The following is a 13,987-nucleotide window of genomic DNA, read 5'->3' on the forward strand; positions in this document are numbered from 1 at the left end:
TTCCCCTTCCCCATCCCATTTTGTACAGAGGGAGAAACAGATCATAGGTACCCCACGATGGTGTATCTCCAGCTGGGCTTCTTTAAATTCAAACTACATCTCATAGCACAATCAGAACTCCTGATTTTTCATTGGCAAGAATAATTTTGAAATGTTCCTGCACTGAACAATGCTTTTACAAAAAAATATAATTTTTTTTTAATTAAATCAAAGAAGATTATGAAAGGCTGCCATAATGAAGCATTTAATCTAAGAACTCTAGTTGTGCTTCATTTTCCAAGATTAATTATCAAAATCTTCTAGGATCCCACTAGAAGAAACAGAACTTTTTTTTTTTTCTAATACTAGATCAATTTTTCTTTCTTAATAACTATTTTCCTTTAAAGAAGAGTGTTTTTTTCTCTTTTTCTCATATGTGCAGCCTTTAATTAGTCTGTTAGACAAAAGCAGTATTAGCTAGATTCTGTCACAATTACCCACATTTGGTAGCTAATTACTCCTTGAATAGTCTTAAGGCTACCAGCAATTTTAGTACAATTGGCAGCCTGGGGCCCCCAGGAGCTGTTCCAGCAGCCAAGAATAGCTGGAACAAGGGGGCGGGCCAGCCGTGACCCTTTCTCCTCAGCCACAACCTAACATATCTACTGTGCCAAAGGCAAGAGTAACACAGAAATGAAAATATTCCCAAGTGGATAAATGTGCTCTCTTCATAGCCTTTTTAAACTAATGGAGTGGCATAAAGGGACTACGGGGAAATAGAAAATAGGACCTTTTAAATGCTAAAGCATTGGCAGGACTACTAATGATTTTTCAATTTTGCAATGTTCCATTAAAACAACAGTACTAAACACTTATATGGGATCAAATTCTGACACCAGACTTTTATTCTAGTGCAATTTTATTCACTGATGCCTCATATTGCAACAATTTACATCACTGCAATATGGGTGTCAAGACAATAAAAAATGCTGACTTGATTTAGTAACATTTCATATGCATTTTCCACAGGTAGAAATTACTTCACAAGGGACACAGCAATGTCTGTGATTTCAGTAAAATTATTCCTGCTGTACACTTGTGTGACATCAGTGGAAGACTAAAATTAACATAAAAATTTAAATGAAGACCTCAGTTTTAAATACACTGTTAATTCAGATTCTATTCCACAACTGTGAAGAGCATTGCTCTGCAGATTCAGCAGCACTGTGCTTGTAAAGAGACAGGAATTCCTTTTTAAAACACTTCACAAATTCATGAGGCATCCCTTTCCACTACATTCTTCAAATTTAACCTTTAGCTTACCACTGTTGATGAGCAAATTGTTATGAGTAGATGGATGTGGCAGCATTGCAGAGGCTGACTGTAAGATGGACACAACAGCAATAGCTCAGCTGAGCTGTCAGCATCAAAATCATAAAGCTGTAGGTTTGGAGAGACATTGCCTTTGGCAGCAGGATTGACTTAAGGTACTTCCAACAAATTCTCCTTCCTTGCTGCCTGTCCTGTTTTCTCAAGGGCCATATGACTTTTAGCAGTACAACTGTCTGTAAGGCCACCCTGCGAATCAGGCCCAGGGAATTTCACAGGTATTAGAGAAAAATTCTAATAAAAAAAGCATTTTAACCTGAATCAGTCTCATGATTCAGTTCCCAAACATGAGCACATACAGCTGTGTTGGCACAGCTGAAAGGGTTTCAGGAATAAGCAGCTGGCAGTTGAGGTGGATCCTGGCAATGCCTGGAAAAGGGCTGCTGCTGGCAAAAGTGTTCATGGAACAATACATCCACTGTTGTCCATCTTGGCACCGCTTACCTGCATGTGCACTGGCTGGTTACAGGGCTACGGTCCATAACTTTAAGTACTGTCAATAATCTGAGGCAGCAGTAATCCTTTACCAGTGCTTGTGAGGGACTTTGCCTGCCTTTCAGGGACCAGAGCAGGGGTTGGAGAAGCAGCAGTGCTCTTAGTACCTGACTATAAATCATCAGCCTAAGGCAAAACAAAAGTAAGACATATCAAATTCAGGTTCCACCAAAGTGCAAATCTTGACCCTCCTGAATACCCTTAGCAAAAGGTGCTCCTCAGCTCAGCTGCTCAGTTGGAGTTATACTAAGACCTTGTCCAAATCACTGCACAAAATCCTCTCTGTTTTAAAACCCAGAAGGATTCTCCAGCAAATCCTATTGTGTCCTGACTGGAGATTTCCTGCCAGTTGTGTTCCATGAACATCAAAGTCCAAGACCAGAAGAACAGACAAGTGCAGCAGATTCTGAAGAGATAAAATTACTTCCTGAAATGGTCTTATTCATAGATTGGATAGTAGGACAGATGGATTGTAGGACAGACAGAACAGCTACTGTGGAAAAAAAGTATCAAAATAAAGACAGTCCAAAACTGGAAGAGGTTGTCCAAAGGTGTCTTTTGACTCTCCATCCTTCAGAACTCTGCAGGACAAAGCACCAATTAATCTGTCTCAAATGGCCCTGCTCTGGTCTGAGATTGACCAAGTGACCTCCAGAATCCCTTCAAATTAAATTATTCTGCAATTCTGTCACCAAGGAGTGCCATATGAATGACTGATGAGGCTCTAAGGACTTTCGCTCAGGAACAATCCCAAAAAGCAGTCAAAAAAAGCAAAACCTCAGTCTATCCTTTTTATCATTTATCCATTTCCTCAAGCTCTTAAGGTCACCAAAAAAAAACCAACTTATCTTTAATTCCCCGCTAAACTATGACAGCTAAGCACTTGATAACACAGGTGATTTGGAGAAGCTCAGTGTTTAGAAGCAATACCAGAAAGGTTAAGAGTTCTGTTCAATTTCAGTTTTAGTAGTAGCAAAGGTTTTGATCTTGGGTCTTGAGCCTCTTTCCTGGTAGTGGAGATGACATGTCTTTTCCCACCTCTTTGTCCTGGGGTGACTTTATGATACTGGTATCCCCAATCGTCTGGTTTATGTTATATATTAAGTTCTGCACCTTTAAGACTGGCTTTGAGAGCAAGAGAGGGGGAAGAAGAAGCGCGCAGTTTGTGTTAAAGGAAAACATCACTCCCACACATCCCGCTCCTGGACTGTGGTGTCTGCAGCATGGACAGACAGAGGGACAAAGCTTCTCTCTGGCTTTTAGTTAGTTTTAGCTAGCTGAGGCAGAGGAGTTCCCTGGACCTTTGTTTTTTCCCTTTTTTCCTGGATCTGTACAAATCTGCTCTGGACTGAACACCCAGCCAAACCCCGGGAGCTCACGCCTGTGGCCCACCGGGGCCTGGGCCTCGGCACTTTCCAGTGCCGAAAGGACTGATAAGAACCTGAGCGAGCCGAGCTCCACCGCATGAAAAGGACTTTTCTTCCTAGATTTGCCATCCCATCGAACAGCAAGAGGTTTTATTATTTAATATTACTCAATTTCTGTTAAATAAACAGCTTTTTCCACTTGTCTCCAAGGAATTTTTTTTTCCTTTCCCGAACCAGTTGAGGGGGGGGAGAGGTCATTTGAATTTTTTTTTCCTTCCCTGGGGAAACCCCCATTTGGAGTTTTTCTCCCAAATTTGCCCTAAACTAGGACACTCTTATTTCAAATGCTTTGGAAATTAAGGGAATGCCCATAGCTCTGACACTGTTAGTAGTTGCATCAGGGCAGTGAGGGAAATATCAGCTTTTTTGTAGCACAGGAAATGTTCTCACTCTTTCTTAGTATCTAAGAGTACAGAGCTTATGGGGAGCCTTGACATCAGGGAAACTTAAGTGCAATTCAAGAAACACTGAGAAGGATAAGGATAGGTAAAAGGCCTTAACTTGTCTTTCCAAAACAAAAAATAAGTAAAATCGATACTTATTTATAATAACAATATTATTATTATTTTTTGTAAAGCTAGAAGACCTTAAGAGACCCACCCAGGAAATCAGAATGTGGTTTTGCCTTGCATTACAGCCTTTCCAAGCACTTTTCATTTGGGAGAATTTCTTTTCTATCATCTGAGAGCAAAGCCTAAGTTTGGTGTGTCATTATCGTTGCTGTGAAATGAGATCTAAGCACACTGGGAGTTTACAGCACAGCAATTATAATAATAGTATTTAATTATAAATTGTGTAAAATGCTTCTGTGCATTTTACTTCACTAGTGCAATGTGAGAGCTATGGGGTTTTTAGTGATTTGTAGCTAAAAAAAGGCTAATTAGACCTATACAAAACCTGTCCACATGACATATTAAGAGCACCAAACAAAGCAGGAATTAAAATAAATAAATACTATGTGTACACAACATCATATTTACACCACTATCTTACAATGGTAAGAGAAATGGCCCTTAATAAATTCTTCTACAATGCAGTTTACAGCCAGAGTGTTTCTTTGACAGAAGACCAGACAGCAACAGAGATGTTGGGAGGAAGGGAAACAGGAAGGTGGAGGAGCACAGGGTTACATCCATTCCTGAGAAATCAAGTTTCTGCATACCAAAAATCCCTTGGTATACTCCTCAGTCACATGCATCACTAACTATTCTCTCCCATATTGTCCATGTCCAAAATCGAAGACTAAACTGTCAGTGTCTTTTTAAAATATCCTGTATATTTTGAATTCTGATAAAGGTGTGAGTTTTCCTTTTGGATACCTTCACATCTTTTGGTCTAATGCAATTTTGCCCCAGGGCTTGTGACCAAGCTCAATGCACAAATGGCCTCAAAAAGTTTGAATTCTTGTCCTCCCTGTGCTTTTGCCTTTTCTATGCAAAGAGCAAGAAGACTTAGGAGTTCAGCATAGCATTTATGGGAAGGGCACAGAAGAGGCAGAGGAAAATTCTGACTCCTAGAGTGTGATGTTACACAAATTTGCCATTATTTTACAAGAAAATGCACCAGGAGAAATCACATGCATGGGTTTTGGTTTTTTTTCATGACTCTGAGTCCCACCTGGTTTACCCCAAATTAACAGGCCCTATCATTCAAGGAGATTGGATCCTCTTGGATTATCTGGGTGAGCCATACTCAATAATCTTCAGCAGTTCCTTTATTTTAGGATTTGTGGTGAGTCCTGAGACTGAGCATCCACAGCAACCTGTCTGTGTGCCTCTATAAGGCCTGCTGCTCAGCAGCTGGATCCATTCCATCCCAAGTGCACTGGAATCACAAACAGCACAGCAGGTGTTTCTCTTGCAGGTAGAAGTCAAATATATAAATCACTTTTTGGGTTAAGTATTCTCATATGCAGCAAACTGCTTTGTATCATCAGACCTTAATTTGGTGTATTTCATCAACTATCACCTGGAAGTGTTTTCTGTTGATGAGCTTTTTGTAAAATTCAACCCCAAAGGGTATTTTAAGTTCTTGTATATCTTTAGTACTTGCATATAATGTACAGTAATTGCAGGTAAAAGAGCACTGTTGGTGTAGATTACCTTGGAATGGTCTGGAGTCCAAGCCTGTGTCTGGAGTGAGTGATGTGAGCACTTTGTAGGAGTTAAATAGCAGTGCACTGCCAGGAGCCCAGGTTATTCCTCCACAGGAAACTGGGTTAAAAGTACCAATCTCCCAGTACAACCTGGTCCCATTTGGAGAATAAACACAAGAGGTAATAGCAATAGAAGTAGTAGTAATAGAAGAATGCTGAAGATGCTTCAGTTGCGCCAAGACTGATTTTGGAAAGTTCACCAAAATCTGTGCAGGGAGGTAAAATGGCTCTTCAACTTCTAAAAGGTAACTTCTGCACTCTCCCACAGTGCTATCTTAGTAGAACAACAACTCTACAAACTCAGACCTGCATAATAGGAATTCTTGTTTAATTGGCATGTGCAATGTTTGCATTAGATGGGTTTGATTACTGATTCAAATTTTTAGGGGTCTTGTACCTGTAAAAGTTTTATTAGCATCACTCTTTCAGTTAGGAAGGTATTTTTATTAACAGTTATACCAGCACCATTGGTATAGATGTGGTCATACCAGAAGAAATCTGACGTCCAGCCCCCAGTGCATGATTTCCAAGTGTTCTTGTGTGCAAGATGAGCACATCTACTTCAGGTAATCTTTTCCTACGGGGATGTACAGGTATTCTCTTACCTCAAGTTTGTCAGGGATAATACTCCTTTCAGTTTATTCCAAGCTGCCATCATATCCTTTTGCCAGGTCTGCTCCAAGTTCCCAGATCCATTTGTTTTAATAGACTGTGTAGTTTGGAGGAAAAAAAAAAAAAATCAGTGACAGTGCCAGCTGTGATAATCCCTGCTATTCTTCCGTTAAACCAGTTCCATAGGCTGGTCTAGCAAGCACCCAAAAAACTGCTGTTCCAGCCCAGTAAAAGCTGCAGTACAGATGCAGGCAGAAATAGGCAGCCAAGGGAGCCTGAACAGTGCTAAGCAGAGCTGTCATTTAATGTTGCATTGCAGTCAGTCACCATCCCTGACCAAAGACTGACACTGGTGCAGTGATAAAAGTAAGTTAATAACGGCTTAAGTAAATTAGTTAATAATCTAATGACATTTAAATGAAAATTAACAAAATGCCTACAAAAGTCTAACAGGACCTCAGTCAATTTTATATCCAAATTGGTAAAATCTGCATACACTTACTGATGGATTTGGCCCTCCAGCTTAGGAGATCTCAAAAATCATTGGGTTGACACTGTATGTTCTGGTTTACTATCTTCACTTCCCACAACTATTGTCATGACAGTTCTGCTTAAGGATGAAATGCCAAGGATCCATAATATGACACAGCAGCTACATATTTAAAAGACCAAACATGGTGAGACACACAAAATCAAATCCCTTTTCTTTGACAATATGGATCCAAACTCAACCAAATAATTTCCAGAATTATGTTTCTATCACTATGACTCTTTTTTTCCCACCCCATTATTTACATTTACACATGAGTACACTCAGGATTTCTATACAAATCATATTCTGGAACGTTTCTGTACTTGCCTAAGGTGTAAAATATCATGTGAATTTGTGATTTTCCCCTTCTTTCCCTCTGAGGAAAAAATCGTCAGTCTATTTACAGCTAATCAGGTATAGACATGCTTTGACTTGAAACAGATTTTTCTAAAGTCTGTGCAGTATTTACAGCATATTAGGGTGGTAGGCTATCATTCTGTGTTATTCTAAATAGTTTGAAGAAATAATTTTGTCCCAGGAGAGGTCCTATCAGATGAGATACTGTCTGTTTGTACCATTCTAACTTTGTGCTGGATCAGGCATAATTTATCTAGCTCAATTGACAGAAAGCTGGCATAAACACTGAATAAACAATGTAACATATGCTGGGGCTCATTTGGTAAAAATGCAGTCGTGTGCTCACACCAATACAGATCAAATTTCAATTGCCAGGAAATCCCACATTCACAAATTTTATATGGCTTACTGCAGAACCACAGCATTACATTGCATCATTTTATTCTATGTATTAATTGAGTTTTAATTACTTTATGATGGGCACAAACAAAGAATACAGATATTTGAAAAGATATTTGAACTCTCCCTGAAAAATACTTTGTGGAATGAGTCTACTATAGCATAATGATCCTTCAAGTAGGGAAAAACGATCTCCAGAGAGTGCCAATGTCCCTCTCATGGTGTACATTATTTTGTACCTTTATGGTCTGTAAAGAAATAACCTCACACAAGGCAAAGCAGGCTGTAACATCCCTCTGCAATGAAGAAGTTGGACTAGGAGTATATTTGCACCACTGGAGACAAACTCGTGTACTTTTGGGCTATGTTTCACCTCTCTGCAGCCATTAACAGCACTGGAATAGAGGAAACAGGTTACTCTGACTTCCAACAGCTCATAGTCCTTCACAGGCTTTATGCTGTCTGAGCTCTCCTATGCACCTCTGCAAACCTGAATCCCTTTTCAGCACAAATCACTACAAGTACCTGGTTGCTGCTACCACTACAGGAAAAGTTTAGGCTCTGAGATTACTTCTTCAAGTCTGCATCAAACACAGAATTTAACAGCAAAGTTCCCAAATCGTTACCTGTGTTAAAGACAACCTCTCTGACTCTCTCTAGGCTGTTTCTGGCTAATGTCCATCCAGCTTTCAAATCTAACAATCTGATTGTTAAATTATAATACTGCATTGCTTCTTTGGAACATGGATTTCTCACTCAGTTTCAGCATAGTCCTGGTCATTACTCAAAATCAAAAGGAAGACATAAGGGGTACAGGGATAACAGAAGGATATACACACACTAAGCCTGATTTTCCAAGGTCTTGTGTTTTATTTAGTCACCCACAGACCTGCTAGGTGAGTGCAGAACACAGGACAAGGCCTCCTATTTTAATTTCTTAGTATTATTTACTTACTTGCAAAAAGGTTTTAATAACCAATTATTTGCAAGGTCTCTAGTGTGCCTCAGTTGTGAATTAGAAACTCTGAATCTAGCCTCAGATATTCGCAGACTGATGCGTACAGTCAAGAAAATATAACAAAACACAAAAATTATGTTCTTCTTTCCAGTTGTCCTTCAAATCTTAAAATACTTAATGTATTCATTATATGCACAATAATTACACTCCTCTCATCACAGGACCTAGATAACTCCCAAAAGGATATGGTTGTCTCTTCTCAAATAAGGCTTGTCTACATCAACTACCATAGGGAGTACTCCCCGCTAGAAAGAGTTGGGCCTAACTTTTCCTCCCAAAAGTTTTAATACCAGAAGAAATGTAAGTCCCGTTCTGAATGCCTTGAGGAATTTGGTCACACCAATGTCAAAACCACTATTTTCCAGTGTCAAGCACTGAAAGGACAAACTGGAACCTTGTTCAGAACCAGTGGCATTGCTTGCAGTAGATTAGCAGTTGTTAACATACTTGGGTCAACCTCATCTGCTTTCTCCTGACATTATTTTAGAAGCAAGTCCCAGACAATGTGGGACCTGCAGAGAAAAATCAGCTATTGTTCTCAGCCACTGCTGAAACAGAACACGGGTTTGGCAGGCAGGACAACACTTCCTTTTATGCTATCAACAGTTTACACTCGTTTGTAGCCTGCTTCATTTTCCACCCTCATTGAGAAACTGAAAGTGAGGACTCTGGCAAGGTCTGGATCCTGAAAACTTTTTGCTAGGAGTAGGTTTGAGCTGACTCACATTTTGGGAAACATCCATGCTTTTGAAAATAAATCAGGAAGACTAAAATTAGAAAGACTATGTCTATTCAGATGAGGCCATTTTAGGGAGCAGTTTATTGCTGATAGATAGGGTGGTTTGGTGCTAGCAAACTGGTTTGGAACCACCATGCCTGTATGTTATGAGGCTTTTTAGAGGCCTGTGGTGGTCATTCTTTAACAAGCTTTAGGTTAGGCCATAAATTTCAGCTTTATAGTGCCAGAATCATTGTAAGGTTTCCATAGGGTTGATTGCTTTTTTAGATGACATGTCAAATTAAACATAAATCTTGGTGTGTGCTTTTCTGTGAGCACAGGATGCTTTTATAGCTGATCTTACAGGCTGGTTGCTTTACTCATCTTCAAAAATTCTGAAAATGGCATAATGGCCATTTCTTTATGATTAAGTGAACAAAAAATATCTAAAAAACTTCATTAATATTAAAAACATATAAAAGGACATGTTTAAGAGCAAGGCCATCAAGCCTTCTGTCAGCTAAAAACCCCCTGGTTTTAACTACCTCGTAGAGTTTGGCAGACCAAAGCTAAAGTGAAATCTGTGAAAATAAACTCTATAAATGCACTGTCATAACTTTTATGTTCTACACTATACAAGTTACTGCTCAGGGACCTTGTAATTAGTATTTACAGAATTTGTATCTGCACATAAACTTTAGATGCTAGAAACTCTTTGTTGCCCTTCTAGCAAGTGCCTTCTTCCCTCATTTTTCATCATGCCATTGTCAGTTTCTTTTCCTTTGTTCCTGTTGTACCTGCTGCAAGTTTGGATTTTGGTGTTCCTCTTGTGCATCTCCACAGCAATGTCACCAGGAATGAGATGCAGTTCCTTGCTACCTGTAGCAGTGGCTTAGCTCAGCCTCCTTACTGGCCCTTCCATTCTCTGAGTACCTTCAAAATTGAAGAAAAAGGATTGTTGATGTGAGATTACAAAGAAAAATGTTGTCAGGCTTCTCTCTGATAAAGGCCTCTGTTTTCAAACTGTAACACAAAGGCTGTGCAAAAAAATGAAAAGGTGTTGTGTTCCAGTACAGGAATGTCTTCAGCCAGTGAAAAGGTTCTGTTGACTCTGGTGACAGTATCATGTATCAGAGAATGTGAGTCTTAAAAACAGAAATTACCCAGCAAAATTCACCTTATTAATCGAACCAATCAAAATTCTGGCTGTGCAGTAAGTTCATAGGTAACATTTATTAGAAAGTGGCAAAGGTTACTGACGTGAATGATCCTACCTGATAAACAAAATCTGACTGTTATTCCTCAACTTCCTCCCTGTTCCTCATCAAAAATAGAAAAATACAAAGGGCAAACTCTGAAATAAACACGGACTTTGCCACAGAGGACTTCAGCAATTTACTCCTTGCTATGACTGGTTGCCAAAGAACAGGAGCTGCACGTGTGCAGTTTTCACACATACCTCTCCCCAAAAGGAGAAGGGAAAAAAAAAATTACTTACGAGGACAGGCTGACTTTTGGTGACTTTGAACCCTGACACCTTTGTCTAATTATCGTGACAACTCTATCTCAATCTGTTAGCCATTTTGTGTGAATGATGCAGTTCTAGACTATGACACCACACGAAAGAAAAGGCACCTCATTGTATGAATGGTGCCTATTTAAAGTATATAGGTCACTAGTATGACACATTTACACTTGGCTGTGTAATTACCATTCTCTCTTATCCAGGGGAACTTTGGGATGGAAGAGAGGCCATAAACTGTGTAAGCTGCTTAAACGGCTTTTGCCCTTTACGGAAGCCAATCTCTCCGGGAAAAACCAACACTGTAACACATAGGGCTAAAGAAAATGCTTGTTGGCTTGAGACACGGGCTCCTTCACTTTGATCCTACAAAACAGTAGGACATAAACACAATGGAATTTTACAAGGATTATCCCAAGAGAGCGTTAAAATTAAAAACACCATTTATAAAGACTAAGAAAAAGCAGTTGATTTTTTTACCCATGAAAAATTGAGCCCCAGACCAAAAAGTCTGAAGAATATTAGCTCTCTCCTAGCCTAAACCAGGACAGTGGGCCAATACAAATTTTGTTACGTGACTGCTTTTACTGCATTTTCAAAATTTTTAATGAAATTCCTGAATAATTCAGCAGTCCATCATTATAAGACATGATAGTAAACAATTTTTCATAGGTCTACATGTAGAACTTACTATGAAATAAATATGTGCAAAGAAATTCAGGCAGGTACTATTTTGAAATAAGACATCAAGCATTGCATTGACCTCATAAGTGTTTCCAAGCTGTATCAGCTTAAAACAAAATTGTCAGCGCATCCCATACATTAAGCCAGGTTTAAAAATACCCCAGATCAATGGAGCTGATTGATTGTTCTGTGACTCCAAATTTACTCAGAAATCCCTACATTCCTTCACACACAGCCCACCTCCTAATCTATCCTGAATGTAGCCTGTCCTTGCGTGATAAGAGATGTCTCCTCAGCTTCAAAATCAATTGAAAATAGGCCTCAGCCGTAAGAGTGGTTGGTGTCAGCGTTCAATTTCTGTTCGGAAAGCTGTGCTCTCCTTGTGCTTTTCCCTAGTTCTGTTCTTTCCAGAGGCTGTAATAAGCAGTGTTTGAAACTAAAAAGTGAACAGCATCGCTCTGAGTCAAGACATTCACCTCCGAATGGATAAGTTATCCAGAAGTTGAGGAAGCAGAACAAGGTGAGACTGCGTGTGAATAAAGCAATGAGTTATTCACTTTCTAGGTGTTCTTTCAATTTTCTCAGGGAAAAAAAAAACAACAAATCTATAAAATTAAGTAAATACTCAACAACAACCAAAGCTATAACACCTGTAATTAGAAACTTCTTTTATACATTTGTTCAGGGCTTTCTAAGCACTTTATGGGAATCTGTCATATGTATATATTATTACTATTTTGTTTGCTCTTCAGATCAAATCCACGTGATTGATCAAGCTGTGCACAGATTTCAGAATTTGAAACATTATGAGGGCTTTTTTCCCCACAGATAAGCCACAGTGCCCAACTTTCCTCTCACTCCTTTAATCATACTGCTGCAATTACTGCCCTGACACCTGCAATTATATACATTAACTGTACCTGGGCTTCCCAATCACAGATCACGATCTATGACAGCTGGTTGTCAATTAGATTGAAATAAGATTTGTTCACACCTAAATAACCACTGAGAAGCACAGGTAAAGAACAGCAGAAGCAGCACAGTAATGCTGAGAGACTTTTGGAGACCATTTATCAGTTGTGTAAGTCTTACACTGCGGAGAGACAGACTTTTTGTCTTGCCAAACCAGTCAGGCAAGCGAGAAATGCTGGAAAAAAATAGTGGAGAAACTGTGTTTTCTGGCATTTCTTTGGCAGGTGAAACTAATAGCACTGTAACAAAATTTGACATGTTTGGAAATGGTCCAGATTTATTTAGTATTTGTCTATTTTGTAGTGTTTAAATTCTTTCAACTACAAGTCTCCTAAACGTGGTCTTTTAAATTATTTCATGTCCTTAGGGTGGGTTCCTGAAACTCCTCTTGGTTTCCAGCTCTTATCTGGGGATCAAAATAGCCACCATGCCTCACAGAACTAAGCCAAGGTGCCCCAGCCAAGCCCAGGTAGCAATATAATCTCTTAAGAAGGAATCCAGAACAGAAGAAATTAAAAGGAACGGTTGGAGTCGCCACACCAATTTCTTAAAGTATTCCTGACAGGAATTTACCACACCACCACATTCATGCAGTGGGAAACCACAGGTTTTTCAAAAAAATATGTAGAATGATTTAGCCACTCTGGATGAACTTAGAGGCAGGACTTTTCTAGAAGGATGGGTAAAAGTACTTCATATCTCTTATCACTTATTTTTGTTTTCTGAACCCATCTTTTAAATACATAGATTCAAGATGATGTGGAAAAATCTGTATTAAACTTAAGAGGGATGGAAATCCAGAGATAAGACCGTGACTGTCTTTTTCTGATCTGCACCATAGCTGTGCCCAGACAATTTAAACATATTATAATTCTGTAATAAAAACTGTTGTTAACCACAATCAAGCTGTGACTTGTTCAGATAAAAGGACTTTCTTAATAGTGTTTACTTAGACATATATTAAATACAGACTGCTGGGTTAAGGAGAATAGTGATAAGTATTTAAATTGCAGGTCTTTAACTAGCAAGAACTTTATCCTGTTTCCTCACAGAGGTAGTCATTACTGAACCGGCTCAGAGGGCAGAAGATTAAACACCTAATCATTACATAGGGTGTTGAAAACTCAGGGCTTCATGAAAATGCCAAGTATCCTCAACGTTACTTCCCACTGGGTTTAGTCCCTCGCACTGTCCTCCCAGCTTTGTGAAAACATTTGAGTTTTCCAAGCGAGTTACATGGTTGTGAATTACTCCTCAAGCTGCCATTAGGCAGGGATGCTTCAGCATCGCGGAGTTACGTGGAGTAACAGGGTTTCTCAAGCCCGAAGTACTCCCTGTATCACATTCCAGCCGCAGGGAGAGTTGCTGAGCCAGGCTTACATTCCCTGAGCCCTGTTACACATTCATGGAGTGCCTCTTCTGTGTTACCCGATGAGATGGTCAGTGCTGCTTGGCAACACGTTCACAAAGTGAGAGATGCAGAAGGCCTTAATTCTGCTTCCAGGTCTTTGTCTTCTCTGCTCCTGCTGATACTATCCACACGCACCATCTCCCCCCTTGGAAACAATAAAACCTTTAAGTCTTTCTCCCCACGTAACTGAGCGAACTCACTCCGGAGGAGCACAGGTAGTACGTAACGAGGTATACGAGAGCCATCTACATGCTGCCAGTACATTTCACAGCAGCGGGGATGATCCTAGTGCATCAGCCCTTTTGTTAGCAAGCACC

The sequence above is a fragment of the Pseudopodoces humilis genome, chromosome 6, assembly GCF_049639895.1.
Source record: "Pseudopodoces humilis isolate 2021_Gansu_Grassland_sample_001 chromosome 6, ASM4963989v1, whole genome shotgun sequence".
In the NCBI taxonomy this organism is placed as follows: domain Eukaryota; kingdom Metazoa; phylum Chordata; class Aves; order Passeriformes; family Paridae; genus Pseudopodoces; species Pseudopodoces humilis.